The sequence below is a fragment of the Heliconius melpomene genome, chromosome 13, assembly GCF_056956725.1.
Source record: "Heliconius melpomene rosina isolate 202511_hmr_F chromosome 13, ASM5695672v1, whole genome shotgun sequence".
Lineage (NCBI taxonomy): Eukaryota > Metazoa > Arthropoda > Insecta > Lepidoptera > Nymphalidae > Heliconius > Heliconius melpomene.
In genome coordinates, this window is record NC_140401.1 from 14,630,976 (window position 1) to 14,648,044 (window position 17,069).

The following is a 17,069-nucleotide window of genomic DNA, read 5'->3' on the forward strand; positions in this document are numbered from 1 at the left end:
TATACATATCCAATATAATTTCACTTCGCTATTACTAGTTATTACCTGCCATTTGAATATATAATAACAGTATAGACGAGTTCACTACCGACAAAGTGTCTTGTCGCTAAAAAAAAATAACGATACAGTAAAATAAAAAATAAGTACATACTTATAACTACAATATCAATAATAATTACAATTTCTTTTGTTATTTTAACTTGTTGATGGCGATTGTTGCCCAAATGTGCATTTTACTGTAAAATATATTGTATGTACACAAATAGACATATTGACCCTAAAAAAAACTCTAAACTCAAAAATTTAGAGTTTAAAACCGAGTTATTCAATTTTTCCAAAATTTGAGTGGTTCTGCTTTGTTTTACCAGAACAGGAAAAAGAAAATGATAAATTTTCCTGAATGAGTATTTATATTGTTTACTTTTAAACGCTGTCCAACTGAATTATAATGTATCTGCATATATCTTAAAATAACAAAATTCTTTGGTCTTAACTTATAAGAAAGAAAATATTCGTACATTTGTCGAAACAAAAAAAAATGTGGCAAATCGTTTAGTTTTCACAAATGAAGCTTTTTTTAAAGCGAAGATTTTAAAATTGAAAAATTATTTTATGTTGTATACGAAAATAAACTTATTTCATTATCAGTATTTTTCAAAATAGAAAACGTCGATGCAAACCTTTACAATATTGCCTATTCAGTAAACGATGTTCGTTTGATATTCCCGTTACTGGCGGAATATTTAGCGGCGTGGGTCCCGGGTGTTAGGATTTCGGGACAAAGGGTCGTCACGTGTGTGTAGATTAGATATGCGTTTTACTTTCTTTTGAATTTTTAATGTTAAGTTAAAAAATCTTGTTAATTCTGTATTGCGTGTAGAGTGGCGAAGCTCAACGCCACGTTTCTCCTCATCACCGGAGCGGAAATAAAAATATTAAATAATACATTTCTTTAAGTGGGAATCGAACCCAAAACCCTTTATGTCCCTGCACCTGGTCTCAAACTCTACTATTATAGTTATATAGACCTAATTTATTATTATTAATCAATAGTAATTATAGCAGTCTTTATATTATATTAAATAAGCCTTATGCATTATTATCTTGCATATCATATGAAGTAGAATGCCACGCTAAGCTCATTCTTCGACTATATTTATCGTGTCTTCTTTTACTTTCTTAACGACCATTTATGTGTATTATATGTTACAGTAATATATATATATATATATCTGGGACCAAAAAGTACGCTATCATAATCAACATTTCATAAATTACCAAATGATAATAATAACCAAATATATTTAACAAGATTTCTTGAGGCCGTCACAGCCCGGTGGCGAAAATATGTGAACGTGACGGTTGGGGGTTCGCTTCTCATTTATTTTCATTTCATCGCTCTGATGGCAAGCTTTGAAGCTCTTTAAGCTTTGAACACATCTTTATGACAGTTCCAGTTAGAATACTCGTACATAGTACATACTAAAACCTAAACCACTGGAAATAGAACACGAAAACTGAAGTATCTCTTTGCTCAAGTGTGTAGCGTGGAATTGTAAAAAAAATATATCGCAATAAACACTGTAAGGGCATGAGGGTATTCTAGAGATATGCTGGTGGGGTTTTAGCTTTGAATGTTTGTGTAAATGTTGTTTTTCTTTAATTTTTCGAGAAAAAAATGATAATTAAAATTTCGGGGGTGGGCGCCAGACTTATAATAATAATTTATAATGTCTCAAACAGCTCTACAATTATACATAAATACAATGTTAGAACAGAAAAACAGTAAATAAAAAAAAATATGGACTCACAAACAATTCATACATCTAATGTACCTATATAAATACAACACATAGATTATAAAAGAAGTAAATTTAAATTTAAAAAGATCAAATTAAATTTCAACTTCATATGAGCTAAGTAAGTATATTTATATCTCTCACCGTGTAAGAGTATATCGAGTTACCTTGGTAACGCATCTAGGATAGCAGGTCGGAGCCTTCACCCCTTTCCCGGGCATAATGCACTGATAGCTACCGTTTAAAATTTAAAACTCTCTGTTAAAAATGCTGCATTATATATTATTATTTTTAATAAATTATATTAATTGTAGTCTTAATTACTTTGTAATGTCTTTTTTTCATTACTCTCTGTATTTGACGTTAAAAAATTAACAAATTTGTTCCTTTTTTCAGCGAGGAAAGTAGTGTTAAGACATTTCGTTTCCCATTTTCCATTGAATTCTGGAGGCATTGTGTCTTGAGTGGTGGAAATAAACGCCGCGTTTTATCATCGACACCAGAGCGAACGAGCTAACATGTCTGAACCTAAAAAAATACATCTTAAATGTCTTTATAAAGAAAGCTGTCAAGAAACGATGTGTAATAAGCTTTTACTGCAAATGTAGGGCAAAGCGAGTTATCGAATCGATAGTGTTATCATTACACGTTATGATGTATTATGGGTTTTATTGTTAAAACAACTATACGTTCTTGTTGTTCCTTTATAATTTTAAAATACTTATATAATATATATCTACATTTTTTATATTAAGTAAGCCAAAAAATAGCCTAGTTTTTGTGCCTTTGTCTAAGCTTTACTTTGTCGCAATATTAATATTAATAATAAGAAATTCTTATCAATAATTAATATTTACAGATGTACATAGAATTTTTGTAAAATATTATGTTTATAAAATAGCATTCGTTTCTTCTTTTTACCATTGAGAGGTAAGCATAGGAAACCTAGTATTAAAGCACTTCGTTCCAGGCCAGTCGATAGTAACAGTAAAACAGACTGGTTCGGTTCGGGTGTTCGATTCCCATTCGATTAGATGAAATATTTATTTAAATTTATATTTCCATTTTCGCTCTGGTCTGAACGCAAAACGCGGCGTTGTTACCAGCGCAAGGAAATGAAAATATGTAATAATTTTATTATTTATTATTATTACATATTTCCCTGAGTAGGAATCGAATCCACAACTGTCGCAATTAACAGTCGGACGCTTGGGTCCCTGTATCACGACGGTCTCTAACTAATTATAAACATAATAATGTAGTGCGTAACAAGCAGTGAGCTATATATACTTCGTTTGTGAGGAACACATTACTAATTAAGTAAACGTATAATTTTTGTTTTTGTGTAACACAAGCTTTGACTTTGATTATATATGCATTTCTTTTTTTAGCGTCTGTATTCCGCATACAGCAGGGTAGGCAGAGGCAACCTAGTGTTAAAACACTGTTCCCTTACATTTCACTTTCTGAATATAGAATACCTAATAATTTAATTAAAGAAACAATTTTATTCTAATGTTTCTAAATTAAAGTGTACGTATGATACGGATATAAATTATACCTGCTATATACTGACCTATTTGATAAAAAAATAATGAGACTCATGTCAACGCCCACTCAGTACGATGTCTACGTAAAGAACAATCTTTTAGTTAAGTCTTATTAACGATGTCAGCGTGTTTTATAAGTATATTATATGAAAATACAAAATTTTACATATTTAAATCCAAATTCATATACATATTCTTAGTAAAGTATATGTACGAGTTTTTTTCTCCACAGACATGGTAACGCAAAGCGGAGTAGCAAAAAAAGTAGTAGTTGTCTCCATTTTATCAGGTTATACAATGGAAATAATAAATCAACAATATCTAAACAATTGGGTGGAAAGTATTTCCTCACGGGGTGAAAGGAACCTGGTTCAATTAAACTCCCCAAAGACACAAGTTTGTCTTGTCGTCAGTTTTCCAGAATACTCCTCTTAAAACCGCGCCCAGTATGAAGCACATTGGGCCTTAGTCTTTCGGGTGACTGCCAGTATCGCGATCACCTAGAAAGCATGGACAAGTTGGCCTCAAAGAAACTGGGGGTCATCTGGGGGTCATCACTGGGCAGAGCGAGACAGTCCTTAACGCCAAACGTCCATGTATAGGGCCCAGGTTCTGCCGCATTTAGAGTACTGTTCCCATCTCCGGACTAGTGCACCCTGGTATCAATTGACCTATTTGATCGTATACAATGTATAGCTGTTTGAATCGTTGGGGACCCAATAATCTGTGAAAAGGTTGTACTTTAGCTTTGCGTAGAGATCATTCATCATCATCCCCCGTGAGGTGATAAACCCATAAGTGCCGCGTTACAGTGCCCCTGTGCCACAACGGCCTCAAAGTACCTTACTAATTATTACTTTTAATGTTAACATTACCCAAAAAGGTTTGATTAATATTAATATTAAAAGGAAAACAATATATGCAATTCAGCAGCATAGACGTACTCGTATATGATACCGTAGCATAGCATAGCAGTGTATTATATAATACAGATTATCATCAAAGTATGAAGTTCGCCAACTGCAACCGTATCGGTCATAGAATATCTATTTGTGGCATCTCGATGTTATCAACGTCACGCCAAAAACATTTATTGATTTTGTTTCTGGCAATTCGATGAATAATCCATTAGTTTCGATGTTCAGAATGAAAATCAAATATGGTTTAGGTTTTACTTCGTGATCATCAGCTGTTTGTGCCAGTTTTTTTTTAATGTCCGCTGTATCGGTAGGTGGAGAAAACCTTCGTTCCCCATTTTCCGCTGAATTCTGGAGGCATTGACATTCTGGAGACACATTAAAAAAAATCATTTCCTCGAATGGGAATCGAACCCACAACCTGTCGTGCTTACAGTCAGACTTTGTGCCCCTGCGTAACGACTGGGCTCTTCCAGTTCCAGTTCTGTTGAACCAGTTCTTAATTTCCATATAATATATAAATCGTATTTAATGTGACGCGATCGCGCAGTGCAGTGCGAGTGCTTGGTTACACGTGTAAAAGATTTCATAACTTTTTATAGAGCTTTTGACTATAAAGTATTACAATGTCTGTTTCCGTGAACATGATTCACTTTGGTTATATTTATTTAATGTACAAATAAATTTCAATTTTAATTTTGTTGACAATGTTTATAACGGCATTTCTAATTATCTGCATGATTATACCAGAAATTAATGGAATGCATTTTAATTTCAACTTTGTGTTATATTTTGTTATATAACACAAAGATACCTATCCCACTCCTAGACGTGTACCTAACATAATCAGATGTGTAGGTATTCTTTTTGTGTATAGCGGCCTAGGGAGCCAAGTCATTGTTAAGAGTTAAAACACTCGGTTCTTTACGCCCTATTATCAAGATGTTGCGGGAGTAGTGGAACTCAAAAATGATAATTACCTTATATATTCAATGTTAATTTATGTCTTTATATCTCTTTAACAATTAACTTTTTCATTCTAATAACATCCCGAGCTCCTCTACTAATAATAAAACAAAAAATCTTAAAATTACATAACACTGATAAATAATTTCATACGAAAAGTCAACAACAGTGCCATCACATAACATGTATAACAAAATAAAATGTTACTTCAGCAATATTGAGAATTGAAAAGTTTATTTCTCGAGCGTATTTAAACTTTTGAATATAATTGTAGTGGTAACGATTTGTGCACTGTCTAAACTGGGGCAAGCCTCGGATTCTAGCTATTGTGCCCGCTTTATAAATATCTATAAGAATAATACATACAAGTATTTTACGCCTCTTTCGTAGTGAAAAGCTTCTAACAAAGTATTCTGGAATTACTTATATAAATGACAAAGAAAATGTATACAATATTTATTACTATTACTGCACTGTAACGGACTTAAATCATTGCGTCCGATATCCTTTAAATATTTTAAACGGGATTCGAACCAGTTTCTTCTCGAATTTTAAATTATCGTGAACGGGCTGAACTTTAAATTATATGGGTCTTTATCATCTGATATATCCATGCAATGATGGTAAATAATTTTTTAATAAGCTTTCCTTCATTAACAAGATTATGAAATTGTATGAAACCAATGGCATACAGTACTTTTGTGCACACACGTTTTCGGTTTATTTAAAACTGTGAACTCCACAATCTGGGGAATGATTATATTTAAATTATTTTCATTTCTCCGCTTAAGTTGATCAAGTGAAATTTAATTGGAAAGTAGGAAACGGAGTGTTTTAGCACTAAGTTCCCTTTGCCTACCCTCCTATTCAGGAGGAAATCCACAACCAGTCGGTGTTATAGTCACTCTCTGTGCCCCTGCGCCACGACTGCTTTTATTTATTTAAGCTTTTAAGTTAATGCAATCAAAAGATACGAGCATTTAAGCTATTCCCGTGGACCTAGATTTGGCAAGAAGTAAGTACTTGCGGTGAAAATAAAGGAAAAAATTCGAAAAATGGAAATGTATATTACAGATGAAAATTGTTACAAACATATATATAATTGAGACTTCATAAATTTACAATCTACAATTTGAAAGTTTCAAGTTACTATTATCGATAATTCGATATAAATAACTTGTAATATATCTAAACGGCAATGAGCTAAACCTGAAGCCATATCTCTACTAATACAAGGAGATTATCTATCTCGACGGAAGATGGCGCAAAAATCACATTAATGCGTCAGGGAACGAAGCGTAGGTAGTGGATTTAAAAATGATCACAAGGGAAAAGTGTTCCATAGTATGTTATAAATGAACATATAAAATCTGATTATTATTTTAATATCAATTATATTTTTTTTATTATGTTAGTTTTTTTATGTAATAGATTTTTTAAAAACTTTGCAACCGTAGATGATGCTCTGCGTTAGTGTTTCGACACTTTCCTCTCCACGAGTTCATCCCTAATTTAGAGTGCACTGTGTAGTAACTAAACCGATAAAAGAAACACTATGTTACCCACTCTAATGTTTATTTGAAACCGATTAGATCCCATAATAATTGTGGGTTCGAAACTCCAGCAGAAAGTCTTGAGTCTTTTATATATAATTATTTCAAAGGAATATTTTTTTACATAGTCTTCAAGTCTAATTTTTCTTCTTTGGGAATTTTTATTCAAGAGAAATGTCTACATGTATAGCCACCTAAGTTATATACATTTTACAAAATAATTACCATGAAGTTCAGGAAACACATGAAAATCGGTCACAATTCATATATTCAATTAAACTACATATTAGTTTCTATAAATCCTACAAAGTAGTATTTATAATTAGTTTTCATAGGTATAATAATTAATTCAAAACGTAATTAAATCCACTGGACCGTGCTATTTGGTTAAATATAGATTTCTAAACTAGAATAAATATGTATATTTATTTGATGTCAAAAACAATTCAATATGAAATATGCTTCTCGCGTTACAAGGTTTGTGAGGAATCACTCCGTGTCAGCTTGCTTTTTTCTATGTAAATAGGAAAATGGAGAACGGAAGTGTCTTAATGGAAACGGAGTTTCTTAACATTGGGTTCCCAGGTTTCCTCTGTCTACCTTGCTAGGTGGGGGATAAAGTGTGAAGCTAAAAAAAAGTTTTTTTATTTATGGGGTAAACGGGGAGAATCCGAGGTTTAATTTTTTCTGGAAAATATGTTTATTATAAACTTGGAGCTTTCTTTCCTGCTATGTTCTCTCTGCTCTCGCTGACTTCGTTGGTTGTAATTATTAAAAAAATAAAGTACAAAGGTGTACTTCTTTGTATTACATAATTTTAAAAAAGCAATCGCAAGAATTTTTCTTATATAATTAAAACAATTAGAACCTACAATCACTAATAAAAGACGAGGAAAACATCTTAATATCTTAATTTCTTTATATTACTCTAAAAAAAATATAATATAGGTATGTACGTAAATACTTTACAAATATATTTGGGGGTACAGTCGAAACGTGAACAACATAGATAGGCGTGAAGGTAAGTGGTCACCGACATCTGCATTGCCAGGAGCATTGCTGTTTGCCCCACATTCAAAGTTTCGAACAAACGTTAGATAAATAATGCTATTACTTTTGTGGCTAGTTATGTTAATACATGTCAAGTTTAACTTATTATATTGTTTTATTTGACATTTTATGTTATTCTTTTTTATTTCGCATGGTATTTTATTGTATTTAAATTTATATTTTAGTATAGGTATTTAATAGTCTTTATTTAAACCCCAATAGCTGCACTCGGAAAAACTCTTTGTAACGATATGAATGACGGTCGGTGAATTACTTATATTGTGAAAATAAGTTATAACCACCATCACGTTAATCCAGATCTAAACTATAGCACGATTCCTTAAATATCCAATAACTTCAATTCTACTTAAAGAAGAATTTCACACAAACCACGTAAAGCTTAGCTCACCAAGTTAAACAGAAACTAATAACTCAGCGCGAATGACAGCCAGAAAGCGCTAGAACTATAAATCGTCTCTGGCAATGGATGCGGAAAATACAGTGAAATATTTTATAAAATCATTAGTGCATCGGCACGGGTCGTCGCCCCCTGGCCTACTTGCAGATAACTAGACCGATCGGAAGTGCTGGGCTCACGGCAAATACGAGTTTATCCTCCGAAATTGAAGCATTAGCCCGGCTTAAGTGGGGAAGGTGTTCGAGCTTTTAAATAGTAATAAACTTGGGGACACGTGGTCGTGGTATCTGTTTTACGATTTGCAAATTAAATAGAGTTTTCTTTTTATTTTATGAAAGAAAAAGAAAATATTTGAAAAAATATTTATTACATATATATTTCTACTATTTCTTACAAGTTTTCATGTTACCTACAATTACCGGTTAGGTAAATACAATATGATAGAAGCCATCTTGGTATAGTAGCACAGCCACAGCAAGGGAAATTAATTATTTTCATATTGCAGTACCGGTAAGACGTATTGGGGTGGAAAATGGAGAATAGTGTCTTTACACTACGTTCGTTTTGAATCTCATGCTGTATACGGAATACATTCTGAAGCTGGCATTATGCCCGACATTAATATCGATTTAAATAATTAATTTTATTAACGATATTGAAAGTAAACACGTGTGTGCTCTACATCGAGAGTGTCATCATAACAACTTTAGACGGGGTGAGACTATTCATAAAATACTTCCAATATTATACTTACTTCCTATATAAAACTTATATATTATCGTAGTAGTAGGCCATCCATAATATCCATTTAAATTTCTATTTTAAGAAATGTTATTATAAACATGTATTAGTATAAGAATATTTAACGAAATTTCAATTCATTTCATTAGTTATTTTTCGTCGTATAACACGATAGACAGAGAGAATCTAGTATTAAAGCACTGTGTTCACGACTCTCCATTCAATTTACACAATATTGCAAATTAGTACTGAAACTCAACCCTTCGCTTCGATAGCCAGAGCAGGAAAATGATGAAATCCAAGTACACCACGACGGCCTAGTAAGAAAATTCGTTATAATTTAACCTAACGACGACTAACGGAAGTGTCATAGCGGAAAACCGTTAAAGCTACTCGCAAACAAGATAATAAGTGAGCCTGCAGCATTCGGGTTGAACGAACTGATGCATCCGTGGCGTTACGCGCAATGCGGCGACCTCATTGGCCGTTATCAACGTTTTTGATATGGATATTCTAATATTTTTTCTTATTTTTCTAATAGTTTTTGTCATATTATTTAGTTTTTTTTATATATATATTATCGTATTTTCTTATTTATTATGTCGCACACTACGGTTACGTGGTTCGTATCTTTTGTTAAATTAGACTTATGTTGTATGAGTTAATATTACTAGGATTTATATTCTTATAATATGAATTAGGTATTTATTTAATAATTAAAATTAATTACGCTTAACTCAATTATACTTATTTTCGTAATTTTAATTTGAGTCGGTCATAAGACGAAAATTTATTAAAATATGACTATCGATTTTTTCGGATTGTTTTAAAAAATAAATACTTATACATAACTATATTCAACGTCCATTTTTTCTTACTAGAAAAACAATTTAGTTCTCTTTATTAAGATATGAGGGTAGAATACATTATTTTATTTTCAACACGAAACATTTCAATACCGTTTCGAACAGTGATAGATGTTTATCAGTGTCATTTGTCAACTACCGCCGGTTTCCAAGTTGTTTCGCATTCCACCCTGGATTCCAGTTGAATGCTTTTGAGAAGCAAAATGCTTGCTATAATTTTGTAGAGAAGACCGTATGTGTTCAGTGGCAGTTTATATTGTAAATGACTATTATTTAATAAAAGTGGGTACAAAACTTGAAAATGTACAAGTACGAGGCTTACAAGCTATATTTGGAGAGCGTCATGGCGCGGAAGCCCTCCAATGTAAACGCGACGGTTGTGGGTTTGATTCTCACTCGAGGGAATGAAATCGCTTGCTCTTGTAATGAGGCAAAGCGCGGCGTTGAGTTCCGCCACTCAAAAAGTGGGGAGGGAAATGTGGGTTCTTGCTGTTTATTTGGATAAAATATTAGGTTTTTAGTTTTTTTATAATATTTTAATACTTATCACAAATATTTAAAATTTTATCATAGCTAAATAATGTAAAAATATTGGATGTAAAACAACCTCGCGTGCCGTACGCTACTTTTCCACTCGTACGAATTATTTTACATCGAGATTATCATTCATTTATTTTGTTCAAATTTTCATAAATACTTTGAATCGAGAATACTGTCTAAATGAAACGAAACCCCATTTCTTATCATATTTGGGTCGATTGTGTTGTGTTTACTGTTGTTCATGCCACGTTCTTTGCATAATTTAAACTTTCTGCAGTTTACATCACTAAGTGAATGTAACTTCCGGTGTTGGCTGAAGGAAATAATGAGAGTTTGAGTAAAATTATAGGTTTACTATAATATATCAAAATAATCAGAATCATTCTTATTTATTTTTTATGTAAATTAGATTATCGACTATTTTTACAAGGCATTTCTTAAAAAAATGAATTTAGAATTTCTAATAAACACAACAATTAATCAGATTTAAGTTCTATTTAGTTTAACAGTCCATTATAGAGAAAATGTAATCTAACAGATAATTTTATTCTTGTAATAATTAATTGATTTAAAACAATTATAAATAATTTAGAACAACTAGAATTACTTTAGATTCCGGCACAAGGGTGTGACTGTAACGCGACGGTTGTGGGTTCGATCCCCACTCGAGGAAGTGAAATATTTGTTTACGTTTATATTTCCATCTTCTCCGCTCTGGTGTCGAGGCAAAGCGCGGCGTTGAGTTCTGCCACTCAACACGCAATGCCTCCAGAATTCGGCAGAAAGTGGAGAACGGAGTGTCTTAAAAGTGGTTCCCTCTGCCTACCCTACTGTGTGAATCTGACTCCCAAGACCCAAAAGAGAGTTTGAAATAATCAAATTACGGTATTGCATGAACGTGGACGTCACAATACACAATGTTAATTAAATTTCACCTTCATACTGGAGAACATTGCATTCACAGTAAAAACTATTAACTTGTTTTAACCAGATTTACTTAAAAGCTTTGGACGCTCCAGCTTTTTGAGTTATACGTGCACGTGTATGTGTATATATTTTTTTCATCAAACCATGAAGTTTTTCAATAGTTTTAATCTTTTTAAATCGGAAATGGATGTTGTTAGCTTGTTTTGTGTAGTTTGGTTTTTAGTTTAAATTATTGAAATGGGTATTGTGAAACTAAAAGGTGTAAAAGTCTTACCTTAGATTTATCATTATGTGATTAAAAAAAATATTTTTACTAAGTTAAAAAAATAAGAAGCTACTATATACTGTTTCTCTTATAGAAGTTATTTAATTGTAAATACCTGTCTCGCTTTTGATTTTGCTTAAAATACAGGAGAATATTTATATTTCTTTTTAAAACTACATAGATATTTTTAGCTGGAAACCTGGGAAACAAGTGCTAAGACACTCCGTTCTCATTTAAACACTTCTGATTCCCACTTCCACCGAATTCCGAATTGCGTTGGCTCTCGTTACTTAACGCCGAGTTTTGTCCCGTTACCAGGGCCAGGAAAAGAAAATGTTAATTATTTCATTTGCTTCCTAAACTTGTGTCGGCGCTACGACTGGCTTCATAAATAATAATTAGATTAAAGTCGAATTATAAAATATTTTAATTTTCTTAGTTTGATAAGACAAAGCGCGACTTCCATTCTCTATCTGCCTTGTTTTATTTTATATAATTATGAGGACGCTTTAAACCTAAAGAAATAAATAAAAGATATAACGTTTACTTTTCGCCATATGCAGTGTTAAGAAATAAACATCCACTTAGCTCTTACATCAGAGAGCAGTCACAGAAACGTCACTGTATCCATTTATCTGTGACAAGATTACGCACTTCTTCACGCCTTGCTGGATGCGTTCTTACGTAATGATGAATTTTACTTGAAGACAATTGTGGAACTGTACATGTTTTTTACTATTAAATATATATATATATATATATATATATATATATATATATATATATATATATATTTAATAGTAAAAGTAGTATATTATATATATATATATATATATATATATATATATATATATATATATATATATATATATCTTTGTATTTACATATATAAAAAACAATATTCTTTAGCTTCTAAGAAACTAATAGACAACAAATAACCAAAAGTGTGCGGTGTAGAACGCTGAACTCTAGCATATATTTTTCTTGGCAAGTGTAGGGAAGCAATTTGAAAGGAATTTCCAAAATGTGTAAGAGAACGGGAAAAAATAAGATTTTATTGTGTAAAGTCCACGGAAACGAAGTTGCGGGCTGCGACTCGTATTAGAAAAAAATATTTTCTTCTGTATTGTTTTCTAGAAAACAATATTTTCTAGAAAATAATAAATTTTATCTCTAACATCGCCTCTGTCTAATACAAAACAGACAATCTATTGAGTAAATGATTTTTGTTCATTTTTCCCAGTTCCATTTAGTTTGTGAAAACTTTTAAATTAATATCCTATATCCTATATCTTATAAAACAAAGTCGCTTTTCGTGTCTGTCTGTTGTTTCTAACTCTTCTTCTTTTAAACCACCCAACTGATTTTGATGCGGTCTTCACCATTAAGTCGAGTGTTTTTCGTAGAAGGTTTATATATAGTTTATTATTTGTACATTCTTATGTAAATTCACATAAATACGATAAATGTGTATAAAGTCCTACCCGTTGAGACACTTTTGCGCATGCGCTGCTCTAATGGTAAGTACTATATGAAAAAAATGTACTGGAGTTTTATTCTTCTTAATAAGATCTACAAAAAAGTCCGCGAGAGCATATTCGTATCTTTTAAGAATAACGTGTAGTAATCATTTTTCTGTCTAAAAATAATAATTTCAATATTTTTTTTATTGTGAGGGATATTCTTCCATAATGGTATTAATCCTTATCCTTTAAAATACTTTATTAATTTTCTACGTTAAACGAAGATAAAATTTGCTTTTTACAATATTTCGAAATTGCGAATAGTTTTACAGAAGAACTCATTTAATTGTTGACACATCCCGCCGTTGACACATCAGCTGTATGTTACTCAAGTTTCACTTATCCCTTCCTCTCAGCATATAAATAAGTACATTAGTTACGTTGGCCATTTAATGTAGATCAAAACTGTCTTTTACTGTTTTTCATTTTAATAAGTTCTTTAGAAGTTGTTATAATATCAAAAAAATCCTTGCTGCGAAACGACTCGCCACTCGCCATGCGTCCCCCGTGCCCGCTTGCCTTACACGCATCGGTGGTTCAGTGGTAGAATGCTCGCCTGCCACGCGGGCGGCCCGAGTTCGATTCCCGGCCGATGCATTCTATTTAATTTTTTAGCAACGAAGATTTAGTTAGATGCGTTTGCACGTTTTGGATAATTGGAGTTGAATGTATTATTTAAGCGCGATATATTTGGTTTCACATTTTTTGTAGTAGTTAGTAGTAGGTAGGTTTTTGTTTATAATTTGTTCCGTTTAAAAATAGTCATTTAACTATCTAAAATTAGTCATTAAATAAAAAATAGTCATTAAATAAGCGGGTTGCATTAGGGTTTAATTAATTTTCACATTATCTTAAGTGCTTTGCAATCATACATTATATGAATAATCCAGTAGTTAAAGCGGGCGAAGCCGCAAGAGGGTCGCTAGTTTCATATAAATAAATTAAAATATACATCAGGGTAGGCAGAGGGAACTTAGTGTTAATACGCTTCGTTTTCTACTCTCTGCCGAATTTTTGAGGCATTGCGTGTTAAGGCGGAACTCACCGGGCTTTCGCGTTGGTGCCAGAGCGAAGAAATTAAAATATTAATAAATAATAATTCATTCCTTTGAGTGGGAATCGAATCCAAGACTGTCGCGTTACAGACACACTCTTAGCCTCTACGCCATGACGGTCTCAATATAAATTTTACATATAATCAACAACAAAAAAATATTTTGCTATACAAAAGAACACTATAAAATCACACACGTTTTATTGTGAAATAGTATAACAATACGAACGAGGCTAAAACAGATAGATGTATCTAAGTTTGCAAGTCTTCATAGACTTGCATCTTTTTTTCTGTAATTCCGTAAAAGCCGCGTCGCTGCTCTTCAAAGGGTATTACGCAAACTTTGTGCACAGAAAATTTCATGTCTTTTAAAAAGCTTTGCCTTGCCCTGGTAAGGTATAATGTAATATGGAAGTAGCGTCGTATAAGATGAAAGTATGTTTACTTAGATTCTATGTATGTATAAAGCTATTTTTATACTAAATATTTTGTATAAAATTCAATAATAAGCGATTTTACGGGTTCAAGTTCTAAATCTTCTGATTTCTGATTATCAAGTTGATATTGTCATAGAGACAAGTGGAAAATATTTCGTAGAAATAAGCAATAAGGAATTACAAACTAAGTGACGAAAAAGAATTTAACAATGAAAGTTAAAAACTATACAAAAAAAATACCAAATATTGATTTTCAGATAAATTTGGCATTTAAAACAGATTGATTATTTTATTTTGTTTCAGAAACTAAAATAAACAATTTAAAGTCTGTATATCAAATACAAATAGGTGCATATTATATACGTTTTTGATCATAATAGTCTCAGAAAAATAGTATATAACATTTTAAATGCTTAGTAGGTTCTTGTGACAGTTTAATTACCTTTATGCACAGTGGTAGGTTGGCTACGGTTGTTATAATTAAATCAAAATTGGTGGATAATATAATGTAAAAAAGTTACTAAAAATTACTAATTAATAAATTACGTTGTGAATGAAAATCCTAAATGTATTTTTTATTATGTATGAATTTGGTGAAATAAATATATGCCATATTTAATATATAAAATATACTTACAATAACTACAAATTGCTATTGAACTTGAAACTTGTGAAGCGAGGTCGTATTTTAAGGCTTTCACCATTACATAAGCATTGGGGTATTATAGATATCGAAATAATTTCGTCGCTATTCAATTGGCATCAGTCATGAATGCCGCTATATTTAGTATCAATTGAATGTAATATGCGCCATGCATTGCATGATGAATGTATTTTGGTCTGTAAAACCGCTTATACCGTTTTGCTTGAGGTTTGTTAGTTATTCGTATTATTATTTAATTTCGGAAGTAGAAATCAGTTCAAATTAAAAATATGTTTATTATTTATAAACTGTATTACCACATTGAATCTCACTCTACAATTTAGATAATAAATACAACGCAATTTTTGTAATATTAAAAAATAATATTAATATTAAGAAATTTAATTACTTAATATTTATTTAATAATAAAATTCCAAATATATAAGATTTTACAGTAATTTAAAGCTGCGTTCAAATTATTTATAAAAAGAAAGGAAAGGAATAATTTTAAAACAAAATATTTCCGCCCATTTTATAATACAAAAAGCTAAATAGTAAAAAACACATTTTTCTTGTAAAAAAAGGAGGAAGTACTTCAAAGGTGTTTGCTCTGCACGTCCTGGAGCGGTGCACGCATAATGCAGCCTCTTGTAGCGATTCCTGACTCCCTTTGAAGTTACATGGAAAGAGGCCAGGAGTGTGAGCGAATATTGTGCTTGCAAAATACACTAAAACTTGTTGACACTTTCATGAAATAAACGTTTCATACAAATGTTATGTGTTTTTGACTTAATGACCTATATTCTTCATTAAATTGGTGGGAAATATAAGAAACTAGTAATGTCTATTAAACATTTTTTATAATAAATAGCCTTTTCTCTAGCCAAACGATAATTCCAAGTAATTATCTTTGGGTACCGGAAATTTGTAAAAATCTCTCTACAGGAATGCTAGCAACATAAATAAGTTGTAACGAGCACATAAGCATTTCAACTTTGAGAACGTATGGCTTAGTTGGTCAGAGCGCTTGGACGGTTTCCAAGAGGCGCAGGTTCAAATCCCGCTGAGTTCAATTTTTTAAACGTTTTCTTAAAAAGCATAGTAATATATCACAATAAATGGCTCTTTTTTTTAAATAACTATTTTTCTTAAATTTTTTTATCCTGCAGATTGTAGGGTACGTAGAGGGAACCTGAGAACATAGTGTTAAGACACTCCGTTCCCATTCAGACATCCGCTTCCCGCTTTCCGCCGCCGCCGCGTATTTTGCCTCGTTACCAACCAAGAAAATGAAAATATTAAATGTTTTATTTTCTCGAATGGAAATTGAATCCACAACCTGTCACTTTTAGAGCCCCACGCCAGTGCCATGCACCACGACTGGCCTCAATATTTATTCTAACGTAACCTTAATACTTGTATATCGTTGTTATATAACTTATAAATTTAAAATAATTAATTATAATTAATAAGGTACTGAAAATAGGGTAGGTCTAGGGTACAATAAGTAAGTAATATATTTTTATTTAATGGTCTCCATTCTTGAAAGTTGCAAGTGATGTTCACAGATTTCAACGAAATCTGAGCTTCGGGAATGCTCCAGAGATCTGTCTTTATTGCTACTTTAACAAGACCTCCTCAAGGATTTGAGTGTACATCTTCCTTATGCATTATTCAGTCAGTCCATTTCTTTGTCACGTACAGACTTTTATATTATTATTTAAATATTTAGTTTATATAATAATAAATAATAATTAATGACAAGTGTAATAGAAAGTACGATTGCCGTATATAATCGTATAGATCGATATTGTTAGAA

At 31.8% G+C, this 17,069-nt stretch overlaps 1 protein-coding gene across 1 annotated transcript in view; it reads right to left on the reverse strand.

Moving 5' to 3' along the window:
* fid (class I SAM-dependent methyltransferase fire dancer) overlaps positions 1-17,069 on the reverse strand; it is a 38,272-nt gene that overhangs the window by 10,085 nt on the left and 11,118 nt on the right. The gene's annotated exons all lie outside the window — the stretch shown is intronic.